Source organism: Tursiops truncatus, chromosome 8 (genome assembly GCF_011762595.2).
Source record: "Tursiops truncatus isolate mTurTru1 chromosome 8, mTurTru1.mat.Y, whole genome shotgun sequence".
In the NCBI taxonomy this organism is placed as follows: Eukaryota; Metazoa; Chordata; class Mammalia; order Artiodactyla; family Delphinidae; genus Tursiops; species Tursiops truncatus.
Genome location: NC_047041.1, coordinates 1149389 through 1167307, shown reverse-complemented (window position 1 = coordinate 1167307; position 17919 = coordinate 1149389). Strand labels below are relative to the sequence as shown.

The following is a 17919-nucleotide window of genomic DNA, read 5'->3' as shown; positions in this document are numbered from 1 at the left end:
TTGATAAAGGAGGCAAGAATGTACAATGGAGAAAAGACAGCCTCTTCAATAAGTGGTGCTGGGAAAACTGGACAGCTACATGTAAAAGAATGAAATTAGAACACTCCCTAACACCATACACAAACATAAACTCAAAATGTATTAGAGACCTAAATGTAAGGCCAGACACTATAAAACTCTTAGTGGAAAACATAGGCAGAACACTCTATGACATAACTCACAGCAAGATCGTTTTTGACCCACCTCCTAGAGAATAGAAATAAAAACAAAAATAAACAAATGGGACCTAATGAAACTTCAAAGCTTTTGCACAGCAAAAGAAATGATAAACAAGATGAAAAGACAACCCTCAGAATGGGAGAAAATATTTGCAAATGAAGCAACTGACAAAGAATTAATCTCAAAAATTTACAAGCAGCTCACGCAGCTCAATATCAAAAAAAACAAACAACTCGATCCAAAAATGGGCAGAAGACCTAAACAGACATTTCTCCAAAGAAGACATACAGATTGGCAACAAACACATGAAAGGATGCTCAACACCACTAATCATTAGAGAAATGCAAATCAAAACTACAATGAGGTATCATCTCACACCAGTCAGAATGGCCATTATCAAAAAATCTACAAACAACAAATGCTGGAGAGGGTGTGGAGAAAAGGGAACCCTCTTGCACTGTTGGTGGGAATGTAAATTGATACAGCCACTACGGAGAACAGTATGGAGGTTCCTTAAAAAACTAAAAATAGAACTACCATATGACCCAGCAATCCCACTACTGGGCATATACCCTGAGAAAACTATAATTCAAAAAGAGTCATGTACCACAATGTTCATTGCAGCTGTATTTACAACAGCCAGGACATGGAAGCAACTTAAGTGTCCATCGACAGATGAATGGATAAAGAAGATGTGGCCCATATATACAATGGAATATTACTCAGCCATAAAAAGAAACGAAACTGAGTTATTTGTAGTGAGGTGGATGGAATTGGAGTCTGTCAGACAGAGTGAAGTAAGTCAGAAAGAGAAAAACAAATACCATATGCTAACACATATATATGGAATCTAAAAAAAAAAAAAAAAAAAGGGTTCTGATGACCCTAGGGGCAGGACAAGAATAAAGACGCAGACTTAGAGAATGGACTTGAGGACACAGGGAGGGGGAAGGGTAAACTGTGACAAAGTGAAAGAGTGGCATGGACGTATATACACTACCAAATATAAAATAGATAGGTAGTGGGAAGCAGCCGCATAGCACAGGGAGATCAGCTTGGTGCTTTGTGACCACCTAGAGGGGTAGGATAGGGAGGGTGGGAGGGAGACGCAAGAGGGAGGGGATATGGGGATATATGTATACATATAGCTGATTCACTTTGTTATAGAGCAGCAACTAACACAACAATGTAAAGCAATTATACTCCAATAAAGATGTTAAAAAAAAAGAAAAAGATGAAAAATTGACCAAAAACTTTTAAGAAAAACAAAGTGGGCATAATCATTATATCAGATATTAATATAAAGCTAAAGTTAAAATAATGTGACACTGCTGCAGAAATGAAGAAAACAAAATAGAAGGCCCAGGACAGAACCTTGAATATAATGAAAGTTGGTATATAGGACAGAGTGATGAGTACTGGGTAAAGTACAGGGTAATAAATAAATGATGCCAAGACCACAAGGTACTCATTTGGAGAAGACCAAAATTATGTTCCGCACTTCAGACCAAAAATATATTCCACGTGGATCTAAAAACTAAATACAAAATCAATCTTTAAAAAGCTTCAGAAGAAAATTAAAGAATATCTTTATGACTTCAGGTACAAAAGGATTTCTTAAGACACAAAAAGCACCAGCCATAAAGAAGGCTTATAAATTTCACATTAAAACTTAAAACCTATGAAAGTTACCATATACAAATTGGAAAGACAAACCACAAATAAGGAAAAGATTTATGCAATACATATAGCCAACAAGGATTTATATCCAGAACATATAGAAACTAAATAAGCAAAAGCTAACAATCCTATGGAGGAAAATTGGCAACTGGAATAAACAGGCAAATCTTAGGGGGAAAAAAAGCTGAAATGGCCAACATTAGAAAGTATAGCCAACTCACCAGTAATCATAGAAATGTAAATTACAACAGTGATATATCTTTTCACATCCATCTACTGGCAAAGATTTAAAAGTCTAATGATACCAAATGTTGGTGAGAATACAGAGCAGGCAGAATTAGTAAACCACTTTAGAAAACAATTTGGCTAAGTCTAGTTATGTTGAAGATGTGCACGGCCTTAAGATGTAGCACCTACAACTCTAAGTATCTTCCCTAGGAAAACCCTGTGTGTCTTCATTAGGAGCCCTGCGTGAGAATATTCATTGTAACGTTTTTGTAATTGGAAAAATATAGGAAAACAATTTGAAAGATCATCAATAGAAGAATGGATAAATTGGAATATAGTCATGCAACCCAATAATCTACAGCAATGCAAATGAAAAAATTAGACCTGCAGTGAGTAACATGGACAAATCTAAAATACATAACATTAAGTGAAAAGAACATTACAAAATTTTTTACAGAATAAAACCAATTATATAAAGTTTAATACCAAGCAAAAAATCCCAATACTTTATAATGTCAATGAGTATATTGAATATGGAAAAATTATCTGATAAACAACAAATATAGAGCAGTGGGTACCTCTGAGGGAGAAAGGAGTAGGATGGAACAGGGGAGAAGTGTGGGGATGTCAACGAAATATAGCAAAAGAGAAAATGCTGAGATCTGGCCCATCTAGTTGGTGAGTACACAAACACTTGCTATTACTCTCCTTGACTGTACTTCCTAAATATTTCAGGTAAACAAGTAGGAACAAGTAGTAGAGACTTCATCCCCAGCTTGCTCCTACAAGGAGAAAAGGCAAAATTCCCATTCTCTATGGGCTGCATTTGACATAGGAGAAAGGACATAAGGTCCTTTCAATTCCACTGAAATAAGAACTGGAAATCGGTCTCTGCGCCCCCTCCCTCCAACTGGCCTTTCATCGCCACTTGTGTATCTATGTCCTTCTCTGTCTCTTCACTTCATTATATTCTCCTAGTCCCTCAGAGTACCCCAGTGCCAAGCCTACAGACATTTCTGCTCAAATACCTCCACTGACCAGATCCCTGAGAGAATCTGATTGACCACTGCTCGGGTAAGCTGGCCTTGGACCAAGTGTCTACTTCTAACTCAGCCAGCTTGGGCTGAGAGAAAAGAAGTAATACAATCAATAGGGATGTCTTTTCAGGGCTTGTGGGCTAGACAGGATCTCAAGGATGGTTTGGTAAAGCACACCAACTTCCCCGTCCAGCCTGTCAACCCGGTTTAAGTGGGGAGGGAAGTCCATGGAGTCAGAACAGAGCTGCCCAGAAGTGAAGACAGTGCGCTGCGCTGAAGCACTCGTCCTGTCTTCCCCACACGACTTCTCAAGTGACCATCTGAAGAGCCGACAACAGAGAATTCCTCACTTCATACTATTTGCATGGACAATGGACTCGTGCACCACGAGAGCCCAATGGAAAAGCATCCATGTGCAGAGAACAGGGAGACAGGAAGTGGTCCATCTACATGTAACGAGCAAGAGGCCAGACGTGCCACCGCGTGGGCCTCTGCAACTGGGCGCATTATCCTCACCCCAGGCCACTCATTAAGCTCCTCTTCGAGAACTCACGTCAGTAAAGGCACCCTATCCATGCAGCTGCTCCAGCCAGAAACCTGGGCAGCCCGTCCCCCCTCTCTCCCAGCTAACCCACCACAACATCCTGGGTGCTTCTCACTGTCTGCCCACTTCTTTCTATCTGTCAATACCACCTCCCACCTGTTTCAACCTGCCCTTATCTCACCTGGTCTTCTGCAAGAGTTGCCCACAATGCAGGCAAAGGAATCCCTAGACACTCCCACCGGGCCGCATATATTCAGGCAATCATCATCTATGACATTTCCACAATGTGCCGGCCGCTGTAACCAGCACTGGATACAGACTGGTTAGAAAAGTCGTGACGACCCTTGCATTTTTAGTGGTACAGCAAGCATGACAGCCATTAAAAAACAAACATGAAAATCATTTTAATTATAAGTTGGATAAGAGCTCTGAAGGAAAAGATCTGTCCTTTGAGACTGTGTAACCAGGGAAGCCTCCTGTACTTTCAGGTACTCGGGAAAGGCTTCCCTTTTGACCTGAGGCTGACAGGGTCACAGTCTCCTTCTTTAGGATAAAGATAACATGTGGCAGAGCCAGACATAATTCAGCTCCTGCCTCCCTTCCTGTCTAACTTCATCTCCACTTCCTCCCAGCAGCCTGGACCCCTCCCAGCCCTGAAGATGTCACCTTCTCCCTCATGGCAGGACCTGCATGCACGCCACGCCCTCATCTGTCCCCCTTCCCTCGCCCTGTCATCCAGCCAATCACTGTCAGGTATCGCTTAGTCACCCCTTTCTCTGAGAAGCCACGCCTGCCGCCCCGAGGAGAGGGCCTGCCTAGGTCTGTGTGTCATACAAATCGTCCCTTCAATGTCTGTTAGACACCAGGCTCCATACGTGCAGGGGCACTTCTGTCTTCCTTCTCACTGAACCCCAGGACGTGGGTTATCAAACGTGCTTCATACATAACTGCTGAAGAATCAAGTGAATGGATAATGTGTCTGACTTGGCTTCGTAGAAACTCAGCCCTCAAACTGAAAAGGACCTCAGAAGCCACCTAGTCTTCCTCCCACCAAATGCACAGTCACATATGTCACAGCCTCTTCCAAACGTTGCACCTGTCCCCCAGCTCAGCAGGGAGCTCCTCGAGGACCAGGGCAGCGGCTCATTCATCCCAGTACCTCCTTCCACTATGTGATCACTGACCAGAGAGCTCCAAGAGAACCACTGTCTCCATCCACAGCCTAGAACCTATGGGGTACAGAGCAGCCAGTGACTTGCATAAAGGGATTCCACCAGATCCAGCTGCAAACAAGCTTGTCCTGGCTCCTCCTGTTTCACTGAGGGTCACTCCACACTCATCGTCAACCCTGCCCTGCACATCTCTCCAGAGTAGCCAAGGCTCACGCTGCCACGTTCCATTTTCTCCCAGGAACCCCCTCTCCCCCTCATACGGTGTCACCGTGTGCTCGTCACTGGCCAGATGCCTAGCCAAGCCCTGGTCTTCTCCTCAGCACTGTGATCTCTACTGCAGGGAGTTAGCAGGGAGCCAAGGACCGTCATGCTCACACACGCACACGCACGCACACACACAGCACAATCTCCAGAAGCGGAGTTTGCCTCATTTCCCATCTTTAGGGCAGCCTCCAGCTTTAGGTCCTCCACTCTTGGCAGCAGCCTTTGCCTCTGGGAGAAAGACAAGCAACTTTAGAGTGATATGGAAATCACCCCCAAATATTAGCAAGCCTTGCGGGACTTGGAGCTGATCCCAAACCAAATTCAATCAGCCCTTTTTTCCCCCTACACGGCTGCCTCCAGCTGAGACCCATCTCATACAGTGGGGCCCAGTGAATGAGGTGCACCTGATAAGCCCCACGAGGGCCCAGCCCCACAGAAAGGCCCACGAGAAAGGAGGAGGGGGAGGGAAGGGAATGGAGCCAGGCCTGGGACAGCTGCCATGCTCAGCCTGCTTTTGACAGAGGCCTCTGCCTACACTGAGAAGGACCTTCGGCCAAAACACAAATTTACATGGCAAGGAAGTGATCCTGCTGGACTGCTGGACCCAGATCCCGAGCTTTTAGAGACTGAAAGTGTTCAGCCTCTCAGTGTCTGGCTCAGAAAGCCCCAAATCCCCCAGCTTGTCAGATTAATAATTGATATTTGCAAGTGGATGTTGTAATACTAGTACCTCTCACCGTCTCTTATCCATAGAAACCTAATTGTAAAGGATTCACTGGATTCGATCCTCTGATAAGACAACGAAATTTCAAAGGATCCACAAGGAAAGGCTGAGGACAGCCTTCAGCACACAGCCCTATGTGCTCTGAAAACAGAACAGTGCGTCTGTATAACTATCTCCCCAGCAACAGTGGCGTTTGGGGGACCTGTGAACAGAGAGAGAATCAGAAGGACAGAAAAATGACCAAACGAGTGTCAAGGTAAATGCTGAACAGCAATTCCATGGAACAAAATATGAAATGTTTGCCCTAATCCTTCTCAAGATTGACAGTATTTTCTCCACCTGTCTCATGTTACAAACTGACAGCCATCGACACACGCTACCCCAGGGTTTCCCTAGCAAAGCCCCCACCAAATCCCGTTATATCAAAATAAGTATCAAATATCTGGAGGATCTGGATACCCTAAGTGATGTCTCTCTCCTTGAAATGTCACAGTCTAACAGCCTAACAAGAGTAAATCCAAGGGGAACTGGAAAACTGAAGGATGTAAATGCCTCCCTCTGTGCAGGGGGGAGAGCTCTCTCCTGTCCTCCAAGCAACAGGGTTTTACGTTGGGTTGGGTTCGGTTGTGTTGTGTTGGGTGTACTGTCCCATTGGGTTGGGTTGTGAATTGGGTGTTGTTGTTTTGGGTCAGGTTGGGATGGGTTGGATTGCATTGGGTGGTGTTGGCTTGGGTTGTGTTGGCTTGGGTTGACTTGGTTTGAGTTAGGTTGTGTTGGGTCCAGTCATGTTGGGTTGGGTTGTATTGTGTTGCACTGCGTTGGGTTGGGTTAGGTTGGGTGGGGTTGGGTTGGGTTGCTGTGCGTTTTGGTTCCATCGCTGCCATGTTTAGAGAAATAAGACATGAGCCTTGGAGCCAGATGGCCTTGAGTTTTACTGCAGCCCCACAGTGCTGTGACCTTAGCTCAAACACGCAGCTTCTCAGAGCCTTGGTTCCTGGGGTAGGAACAGGAGTAGAAATGGGAATAATGTTGACTTCCCTGGTTTGTTTGGAAGCCAAGAATTGCTGTTATCAATGACATCTGTACCCTGTGAGTGCTGCTACGCTCATCACAAAGTCCCTGCAGTGGTACAAATGTGCCTGTCAGGTGAGGCCGTGCATGCCTAGGACCTGCAAAGTTACAAGAAGGTGAAAGTTATAGTTGCTGATCCTTCCTGGTAAATGATGCAAAATCCTCATGAATCGTACAAGATGCCTCATGTGTAAACACAGATATCATTTAAAGCAGCAAAGTTATTTCTGAACTGTGCTTCAGCACTTTGAACTATGGATTCCTACATAGCTTCGACTTCTAATTTCCTAATAAATCCCCCTGTCTCCCAAAAAGAGGACTGAAAACACATCTCTGCCTCCCCTCAAGGACAATCATCTCTGAGAGTAGATATCCCTGTGCCTGGAGTACTGGTCAGCTGTGCTGGGCCCCAGGGTCAATGCCCCCTCTCAGGGATGCCTGTTCTAATGACAGAGACACTTCCCAAATCCAGGGCAGATTTGGGAATCCCGCACACAGACTGCGGGTCAAACTCATTTCCTGCCTGCAGTCTGTTTCACTCCTTCCAGGTCCCTTCTCCCACATAACCCAAGGATGCAGCTGTGTTTGGGCTAACACTCCTGCAGGGGAAAGAGAACACTGTTTCAAGGCAATAAGAGGATGATAATTAAACTAAACAATAAAATGAAAATGTCATCAGCATTTTCAAAACATGAGTTTCAACCAACAGCATTGTACATGGAGCTGGGGCAATTCCATTTTGGCAAACATCCCCAATCTCGGAAGCAGGGAGACCACCGTGTCCTTCCAGGAGAGAGTCTGGCTGGGTCCCCTGGGAGCTCCAGGAGAGGCCTGTGTTCTCTAGGCCTAGGTCTTCCCCGCACTGTTAGTTTGCTGCCTTTGCAGTGTGATTGCTAGAGCTCTGTAATACCAAGCCTCTGAGGGGCAAGCAGGAAGGAGAGGGGACGTGGGTGGGGCTGGAGTAGGATGATCATGTCTGCTCTGGGAAATGAGACAGATCAAGCCAACTGGCTCCTAGGAAGCAGATGTGGCCAGGCCAGATGGACAAGACTGGAACAAAAGAGAAAGAATTCAACAGGCACCAAAGGGTAAAAGCCAGCCGCCAGCAAGCCTTCAGAAGAGCCAGTCAGGGGCTGAGAGTAGAACATCCAGGGTCCAGAGCTGGTGGTACAAAATTTAAATACCAAAAGCACAAGAACGTTTAAAAATTCCCTATACTGCCCCTTCTCCCAGAGATAACCACTGTTTATATGTTGGTGTACGTTCTACATTTCTTATACATGTATATACAATGACCAGCACAAGTTCCAGGTCATAACATACATACAATCTACTGTGTGCCCTGCTCCCTCCACCTGGAATTCCATGAACACTCTTCCATGTTGCTTCTGTCTTAGTCAACGCTGGTTTATGACAAATGAAACCCACTAAAAGTAGATGCAAAGGGAATTGATTATATAAACCAGGAATCCGTGCTAGAACCCAGGAAAGGACAGCTGGGACGGGAAGGCCCAGCACCAGTTCCTCACTCTCCACGGTGCATGGCACCTGACCGTGCTCTCTCTGCACCGTCCTCTCCCGCTGCCCAGTCTCCTGTTTCTGTGCCCAGCAGCGACCAACGGCTGCCTTCCTGGGCCCCTCTCATCCACAACACACAACAGCAGCCTACTAAACTCCTAGCCCAAATGCCCCAGCCTGGTGAGGTGGCCGACTCACTTTAGGTCATCTGTACGCCCTCGAAGCAGTCAGCCATGGCTGGCGGGACCGGGGGAGGCAGAGAATTGACGTGCCAGTGCATTAAAGAAATGGACTTACCTACAAATATCATTCACTGTCTCTTCAAAGGGTATGTCAGGAAAACAGTCCGCACTAGTCAGGGCAGACTAACTGCTATTTACAAAACCCCGAAGGCTTATTTCTTGCTCACATCCCGGTCGACTGTGGGTGGCAGGGATGTCGGGGGTGAGGCCAGGAGGGGCACTGCTGCTGGATCACTCGGAGTCTGCCCGGCCCTTCTGAGCCCAGCTGGCAGGACGAAGGGAAGGTCAGAGGGGAACTGGAAGTGGGCGCGTCTCGCCTGGCCATTTTGCCAGCCAGGCTCTCTGTTCTGCCGAGCCTGACACCCAGCCCACCGTGCGCGAGGGCCTCGCTCCCCTCCCTCTAAGCACGGGCAGCCTTAGTGACTTGGTGACAGTGCCAACAGGAGGAGGACGGGACGCTCATGCCCGGCGGCTGGCTTGTCTAGGCTGTAAGGACGCGCTCACTGCCTCATGCAGAGGCCCCCATCCAGCCCCACACCTCTGAGTGAGTGAGCATCCCAAGATCCCAGTTCCCTGCCCTCCAGCCTCCCAGCTGAGACCCAAACACTGTGGAGCAGACACGAGACGCCCCTGCGATGTCCTGCCTGAATTCCAGAAGCCCAGAATCTCTGGGAGGAAAAGAAATCTTTGCGCTTCGGATGAACCTAGGGTTATGTGCTATATTTTGGAGTGATTTCTTACACAGCAGTAACAGCTGGAACACGTTTGATGCCCCGAATTCCACATTTTCTCCACTCCCTTTTATTTTTCTTCAAAGTTAGTTAATCCTTTCCCAACAACCCTCCTGGATCTGACCCCTCAGGAGGCACAAGGTCTCCTCCCTTCCAAGTCATCGCCGTGAAGCCCTACCAAGCGCTTTATCCCCACTCACAGGCTCTCCCACCTCCGAGCCCTCACCACCTGCCACCTGACTAGTAAGTCAACGTCCCATGTTTTAGACCTTTTGTTCTGGAAGCATCACTCCTGGGATCACTTTCTGTGTCACTCAGGGTGACCTAACCCTGTAACAGAGAGTCCACAATTCAGCAGCTTAACTCTTCAAAGTCTGCTTTTCAGGACTTCCCTGGTGGCCCAGTGGATAAGACTCCGCACCCCCAATGCGGGGGGCCTGGGTTCGAGCCCTGGTCAGGGAACTAGATCCCACATGCATGCCACAACTAAGAGTCTGCATGCCGCAACTAAAAAAAAATCCCGCGTGCCACAACTAAGACCCAGCACAGATAGATAGATAGACAGATAGATTTTTTTTGTTTTTAAAGTCTGCTTTGAACTCACATCACAGCCTGACGCGTGTGGGCAGGGGAGGGGCCCCTGCTCCAACTCAGGCTCCTGCCGGGCCAGTAGACTCCCCTCCGGCAGTGCCCGGCAGCCCTCCTCCCATGTCGTCTGCATCCCGCCAGCATGGAGAGCATGCACCAGGCCTGGGCGTTGCCAGCTTCACTCCTCCCCACAGACCACTGTCCCCACATAACTATGAGGAAAGCGTAGCCTGGCTCGGCTATGCCCCCGGGAAGAAGAAACAAGCATCCCGCCAGTCCTCTCCCGTCTGCCCAGAGTCAGAGAGAAAGGTCAGCACTGGGTCCCGACGGACCCCTCCCCCGAGGCTCTGCTCTGAGGACCAGACCCTCCCAGCAGCTTGTCCTTAGGCACCTGCTCGAGGTTTGTCTAAGTACTGCCAAGTGGCGGCAGGATAACGGTCCGAAGATGTTTGTGTCCCATCCCCCTACTCAGTGAGTATGTGACCTTACATGGCAACAGGGACTGTGCCCAGGTCAGTAAAGTTAAGGACCTTCATGAGGATCATCCAGCCGAGTGCAACCTAATGACACGAGTCCTTAAAAGCAGAGAAACCTTCCCCTGCCTTGGTCACAAGGGGTGGGGATGGGGGGACAGTGTGTGACCACAGAAGAAGGTCAGAGAGATGCAACGTTGCTGGCCCTGGAGACAGAGGAGGGAGCTGTGAGCCATGGGACTCGAGAGGCTGGAAGAGGCAAGAGGCACAGGAGGAAAGTCCAGGAAGGAGCATGGCCCTGCCAGTGCTGTGACTTTAGCCTCTGAGACCCGTGCTGGACTTCTGACCCACAGAACTGTCCGATGTGTGTTTCAGGCCACTGCTGGTGGCCGTTTGCATAGCAGCAGTAGAAAACTAATGCCGTCAGCTCCAAACTCTGAGTCTCCTATTGCAATATTGCATCATGTCCAGAGCTCCCAGAGAAATGAGCTCCATGGTCCTGAATCTCTGCCAGAACGTAGACGCGACTTGTCCACGCCCCATGGCTCCACCCGCATCCTCTTCAGTCCTCTGAGACTCAGGTGGCCTGCCCTAAACGCTGGTTCTGAACACCATTCTGTCCACACGCTGTGAGACGCGGCCCTGCCTCCTGGAATTCGGGATCTGCCAGGGTCCGTCCAGAGACACAGCTTCGAGCGGGACCCTCCGGAGTAGGACAGAGGGATACACTGGTGTGTCCTACAAGTGACCGCTGGAGATGTAGCCCTAGCAGCTCTGGAGAAAGTATGACCATGTAGCGTCCCGACCCCTGGTCTCACTATTCTTTCCCCTTGTCTCTTGTAGAGACCCCACCCTCTCTACAAGGCTCTCAATGTCCCTTCGCTCCACCACCTTTGATAACTCCCCTAAAGAGAGGACCTGAAGATTATCCCCCAATGGGTATGATGGATAAGAGCTTAAAGCACTGCACATTTACCCATGGGAGATGGGCCCCTTTAACACATATCTATGATTTAAGCCCCCCAAAATTTTAGGCAGCTGGTGAGGTGAGAGTACGATTATTTGGGTTTCTGAGTTTTCTCAAGATGCCTTAAATAGGCAATATGCTACCTGCCCAGCCAAACGTGAAGTCTAGCCCCATCATGAAAATACACCCACAACTGGAGGAAGAGATGGAGAAAGAGAGCTGGAAAGAGATACAAATTGAAGACACAGGCACAGAACGGGATAATGTTCTGGCCAAAGTATGAGCGATGAACCCTCTGGGGGTCAAGAGGTGCTTCACAGGTTGTGGGTGGAGGCAGGGGTGGCTGGACCAATGCTGGGGTCAGGCCCCTGGCCTGCAGCCACCATGGTGAGGGTGCGGAGGTGCGAGCTCTGCCTCTCCTGGGGGACCACGAGCTCCAGGATGCTCTCCAGGATGGGCTCAGCCCGAATCCCAGGGCAACACCGCAGCCGCTGCCCTGGACAGGCAATGGGGACCGCAGGAGCAGCTCCCACTCCACCCCGACAGCCTCTCCAAATACTCTGGGAATCCCTGACACGAACCCAACCAGGAGACCCTGTGATAAGCCAAAGGAATCCATTAGCATAATCAGACCCGACACACTGTGATGTCATTACACTCCAGTGCTGTCTGCTCCCTTCGTTAATGAGCGCACAGTCAGTCAGAGTACAGCTGTCCGGTCCTGTCCTCACTGGCCCTGAATTAGCTCCCATGTGCAGAAGGGACAGGGTGGGGGTTGCGGGCTGGGGTGTCAGTGCCTTGTCGTCCCTGACCTCCCATCTCCCTGCACCCTCTCTGCGCCCGCACATCCCAGCCCTCCTGGGTGGAGAGGAGCCTGCCGAGTGCCAGATCTCCTGCACTCTGAAGCTGGAGAACCAAGGCTGATCCCATTGGTCCAGGACGGTTCATGGAAAGACGGTCCCGAGGCCAAAGGAGAATCTGCCCAGGTGGCACCAGGAGAGACACGGGAGTCTGGCAAGCATGACAGCCTATAGAACCTAGAGACTTTAGCGGCTGGACAGTAACAGGGGAGAAATAGTTCTGGCTAAACCATAGAGGGCAGTATCAGGAAAAGTCGGAACTGAAGGAACTTTACACACTTTGTTTAATGAAAACTATTAATGGGCTGTTATTACTCAAGTCCCTTCCAGTTTCATCTCTATCACAACCCTTCAATGCCCCAAATGCCAGAACTCTCTTCAAATTACCTACCAAGAAAGAAACCCCTTTATTTCACAAATAAAGAAACGAGGCAAGGGGCGTGATGAGACTCCAGGACCGAGGTGTCCGGCCGGGTGGGGCTGGGGCAGGGCAACACCCGGGACCAGGCAGGCTGTTGGCAAGCCCAGTGGTCTCACAGCTGTGCACACAACTGGGTGACTGTCCACGGGGCCAGGAAGAAACCAAGTGGAATAACACTGAGTATCTTATAGCAAAAGCCACCTTCTGCCTTCTTACCTACAGGGGCATCATTTCGCATTCTCCAACATAAGGGGTCAAACAAAAAATACATCAACAGTGAAGCGACAGGAGAAAAGGCAGGGCGATTTTCTTTTGTGAGCATCAGTGTCACCAACACGGGATGAGTAAGACCCAACATTTGTCAGCACCACCAGCATGCCACACCCCTGCGCACGCTGTGTGTTCTGTTAGTTAGTTCTCCAACAGTCCGGTAGGGAAAGGACGGTGATTGCCCCCATTTTCCAACGAGGCAACTAAAGGACAGAAAGATGAAGTAACTTTCCTCAACTCAGGTCCACACCTGGGAAACCACTGGGCTGGGACTCGCCCATCTGCTTACCTGTAACACTGGCTCAGCCCCTGGGAACTTGCCCTCGGCCCCAATCTCCCAGGTTCCACGAGACATCTTCAATCCATTCATTCAACGAGGTGCCCGGCACTGTTCCAGGCACTGAGAGTACTTCACTGAATGAAGTAGCAAAAATCTCTGCTGTCTTCAAGGAGTAAACACCTAGAAAGACAGACAATAAACAAGATTAGAAAATGACACACTTCATCAGAAGGTGATCAGCACAAGTGTTACAAGGAAAAAGAGCAAGAAAGTGTCTGAGATCAGAAATACTAGAGCAGCAAAATTCTAAATGGAGTGTTCAGGGAACGCTCCCCCAGGAGCTGACATCTGGACAAAGAATTGAGGTTAGGGAGGGGACATGTTTTTCAGAGTTTGTTCGTGGACTGTGACATCGTGGATGGACCTCGAGGGCATTATGCTGAGTGAAATAAGTCAGACAGAGAAAGACAAGTACCGTATAATCTCACTTTTGTGTGGAATCTAAAATAAAAAACAAAGAGCAAAAACCAAGCTGGGTGAAATAGGTGAAGAGGGTCAAAAACGTAAGTCCTGGGGGTGTGATGTGCAGCATGGTAACTATAGTTAAAATACTGCACTGTGTCTTTGAAAGCTGCTAGGAGGGTACATGATTCAAAGCCCTCATCACAAGAAAAAAAATCTGTAACTATGTATATAGTGATGGATGTTCCCTAGACTTACTGCGGTGATCCTTTCACAATATGTACAAATATTGAATCATTATATCGTACACCCGAAACTCATATAATGCACTTAGTAGGTCTTCAGTGTATGATAATCTCCTTTCCTCTGGATTAGTTTTCTTTCTAGGAAGAATGTTTGAAGAGAGTTCAGAAATTGGGGCAACAAACAGCTGGGACAGGGATGAAACTGAAAGGGCTTTTAGTAGCAAAGTCTCGTTAAGAATCCTCAGTGAAGCAGAGGGACTCAGCCCTGTAACAGAGATCAGATTTAAGAGGCTGTCTGCCTTCTGCCGTGGGTTAACTGCGTCCCCTAAAAATTCAGACGCTGAAGTCCTAGCCCCAGGACCTCTTATTTGGAAACAGGGTCACTGCAGATAAGATCAGCGAAGATGAGGCCATAGGTGAGTAGGGGGGCCGATCCAATATGACTGGCGTCCTTATGAAAAGGGAGAATTTGGACACAGAGATACCCTCGCGGGAAGAATGCCATGTGAAGATGAAAGAAGAGGCCAGGGTGATGTAGCAAGAAGCCAAGGGACGTCAGAGACTGGCGGCAGACCGCCAGGAGCTGGGGTGCGGCAGAGAACAGGCTCTCACAGCCCTCGGGAGGAACAGCCCTGCTGACACCTTGATCTCGGACCTCCAGCCTCCAAAACCGTGAGACAATGAGTGCCTTTTTATAAGCCATTCAGCCTGCGGTACTTTGTGACGGCAGCCCTGGCAAACCAATCACCTTCCAAGCCTATTGTTTCCGACTGCTCACGGTGGCTGCTATTAAATTGGGGAGGTGGGAGGAGCCCTAGGTGCGAGGTAGGGGTGACCTTTTTTTTTTTTTACTTCGGTACGCAGGCCTCTCACTGTTGTGGCCTCTCCCGTTGCGGAGCACAGGCTCCGGACGCGCAGGCTCAGCAGCCATGGCTCACGGGCCCAGCCGCTCCGCGGCATGTGGGATCCTCCCAGACCGGGGCACGAACCCGCGTCCCCTGCATCGGCAGGCGGACTCTCAACCACTGCGCCACCAGGGAAGCCCGCGAGGTAGGGGTAAAGAAGAAAAAATGAAACCCACTGAGAACTGTACCTCGGAAAGAACTTCAGGTGCTGTTACCAGCATTTGGCACTGACTGGAAGCAAATAGCTCAGAAACCCACCAAAGTTTTTAAGGGAACTGAATACCAAAGGAGCCTGAGAGTGGAAAACCCGCCCCAGACGGGGGCAGGCTGGGCAAGTGGTGCCGCTCCCAAGAGGTCAGTCTCCCCAGCGCCCGCCTCAGACACGACCACAGCAGGCGTGGACAAAGGGCAGAGCAGGCACTTTGAGAGCAGCAGACAAGGACTTTTCTCCCAGAGCAGAAGCACGGTCCAACCAGGCGTAGAGCGTCTTCACTCTGCCCGCCCAGCAAGACGTCACCACTCCTGTGGATGCTGAGTGCCTGCCATTGGGCACCATCCGAATGGGCGGGGGGACCCCGGTGGTACTGGGGGCAAGTGTGAGGGGTGGAGAGCTTGCCTTTTAGTTCACAGACCTTCAGAAACCACAGGGGATCCTGGCAGGGAAGACCGTGTGTCCTCAGAGGCTAGGGCGTGCGAGGGTCTCTGCGTGGGAAGGACAGCCCCAAAAGGTATTCGGGGACCAGAGGGCCACCTGTGGGAGAGCTGGCCGGCTGTCCAGCAACACTGAGGTTTCTGCTGTGCCCTCCTCTCTGGGCCCACGGCCAGACTCAACTTCCCAGCCTCTCTCGCCATTAAACGTGGCCACGTGCAAAGCTCTCACCAATGGAACACGAGCGAACACAGGGTGCCTTTTCCTGGCCTCTAGGAAGTATCTGTGCCCCCGCCGTGGTTCTCCCCCCCCCCCCGCCCCCGCCTCTAGATAAAGAGGGAGCAAGGCTTTCTGAAATAGAACCACTGATGAAGGACCTTGAGTTCCTCCACCATCACGGGATGGAACGCCACCTGCTGATCAGAAATTCTGTAGCGGACCGTCATGTGAGCAAGAAGCAAACTTCTACTGCACTGATGTCTGGGAGTAGCTAGTTCATCTTACCTAAAATATGCAGCAACCCAGTCAAGGAGGGAATAGCAAGAACCCCTCTGCCAAGAGACATCATGGTGTCTGGAGATAATCCCTGGATTAAGATTTAGTTCTAGAAGTGGCTCTGAATTAACCAGCGCTGTGCCCCAGAAGTCTCGGGACTCCCCCTGGGAAGGGAGGGCGGGTCTGCTCTGGGAGGGGCTCCACCACAGAACTGTCTCACCTTTACCTGGTGAGTGCCTGTGGGCTTCCAGGTAGGACTTTTGTCTGAAGAAACGAGATCCCAAGGGGTGTGCTGATAAGAATAAAGCCAGACGCCCTGCTCCACCCGAGCATCTATCTGAGCATCTTTATTTTTGCCCTGGGCACTCAAATGCTTGACCCTCTCCTGACCCCCTCCCACCAAGCTCCCCAACTGTCTGATCTCAGAGTCAGAACGCAAAGGTGGCTTCTCTGAAAATCTGACTGGAGCATGTACCAACCTAGCCTCCTGAGCCCTGCCACAGGGGGCCCTGGATACTTGGGCAGGAGAGAACACGGATCAAGTGGAGGGGCCGGGCACACTCAGGACGGACGTCCGCCCAGCGTGCTCTGCACAGAATGTCCTCTATCCTCACAGCAACCCCATGAAGCAGGTGTTATTTCCCTTTGATGCCGCTGACAAAACTGATGCTCAGAGAGATTTACAACTGGCCAGAGGCCACACTGCTAGTAAGTGACACAGCCAGAATCCAGCCCATGCCCACCAGACTCCAAAGCCTTCTCCTTCAGCCCAGCACCACGTCCACCATGCCCCCATCTGGTCAGCTGGTGAGGCCCCTCACGTGCCCTTCACTGCCCTCTCCGTGGCCAAGGCACGGAGGAGCTCTCCTTCCCCATAATTACCCAGGAGTTCCTCCGAGGATGCCAGGGATGCAGTGCCAGGTGGGGACCAGGATGACCCCTGAGTGTGGGCAGGTCACCCTCCAGAGCTCCTTTCTCCCTCTGCAGTCCTCAGGGCGGCATGCAGACCCTCCCAGCCCCAGCCCTTCCTACCCTCTGTGGAATGCTCTGCAGCTCTCACACTTAAGTTTCTTAAGTATTCACCATGAGGTACATATATACAACGGAATATTACTCAGCCATAAAAAGGAACGAAACTGTGTCCTTTGTAGAGACGTGGATGGACCTAGAGACTGTCATACAGAGTGAAGTAAGTCAGAAAGAGAAAAGCAAATATTGTATAATATCACTTATATGTGGAATCTAGAAAAATGGTACAGATGAACCTGTCTGCAAGGGAGAAATAGAGACACAGATGTAGAGAACAAACGTATGTATACCAAGGGGGGAAAGGGGGTGGGGTGGGATGAATTGGGAGATTGGGACTGGCATATATACATTAATATGTATAAAATAGATAACTAATGAGAATCTGCTGTATAGCACAGGGAACTCCACTTCGCTGTACAGTAGAAACTAACACAGCACTGTGAAACAATTATACCCCACTAAAAATAAATAAGTAAATATTCACCATGATGTAAAGTAAATGTGCGTATTTTCACATCTTGGTATAACGCCACTTCAAACATACCCAAGGAAGTCAGGTAAACCACCCTCTCTGCTGTTTGCTTGCTTGCCTTCTTCCTTTTTTCTCTCTCTTTTTCATTCTTCCTCTTTCTTCCTTCCTTACTCCCTTCTTCCCCTCCTTCTTTTTTTTTTTTTTTCTGACAGCTTAAATTCCTCCTGACATCAGTCTAAGTGCTCAGGCAAGGAAAGCTAATTATCAAATTTCCCTGCTAAAGAAAATAAAAAACATTTCAAAGCCAAGTAAAAAATATCCTGTGATCTATTTTACATCACCCATGCCCTGTTCTCTTCCAACAGCAAGTACA

General features: G+C 49.2%; 1 long non-coding RNA gene across 1 annotated transcript in view; it reads right to left on the bottom strand.

The window, feature by feature from the left end:
• The window catches only part of LOC141279237 (uncharacterized), a 62660-nt gene extending 48636 nt beyond the window's left edge, over positions 1–14024 (bottom strand). The window contains exons 1-2 of the long non-coding RNA XR_012333207.1: positions 14010–14024; positions 13299–13469 (exon numbers count right to left, since the gene is read on the bottom strand). This is a non-coding gene — a long non-coding RNA (uncharacterized lncRNA). The remainder of the gene's footprint in view (positions 1–13298; positions 13470–14009) is intronic.
• Positions 14025–17919: the final 3895 nt, after the last annotated feature.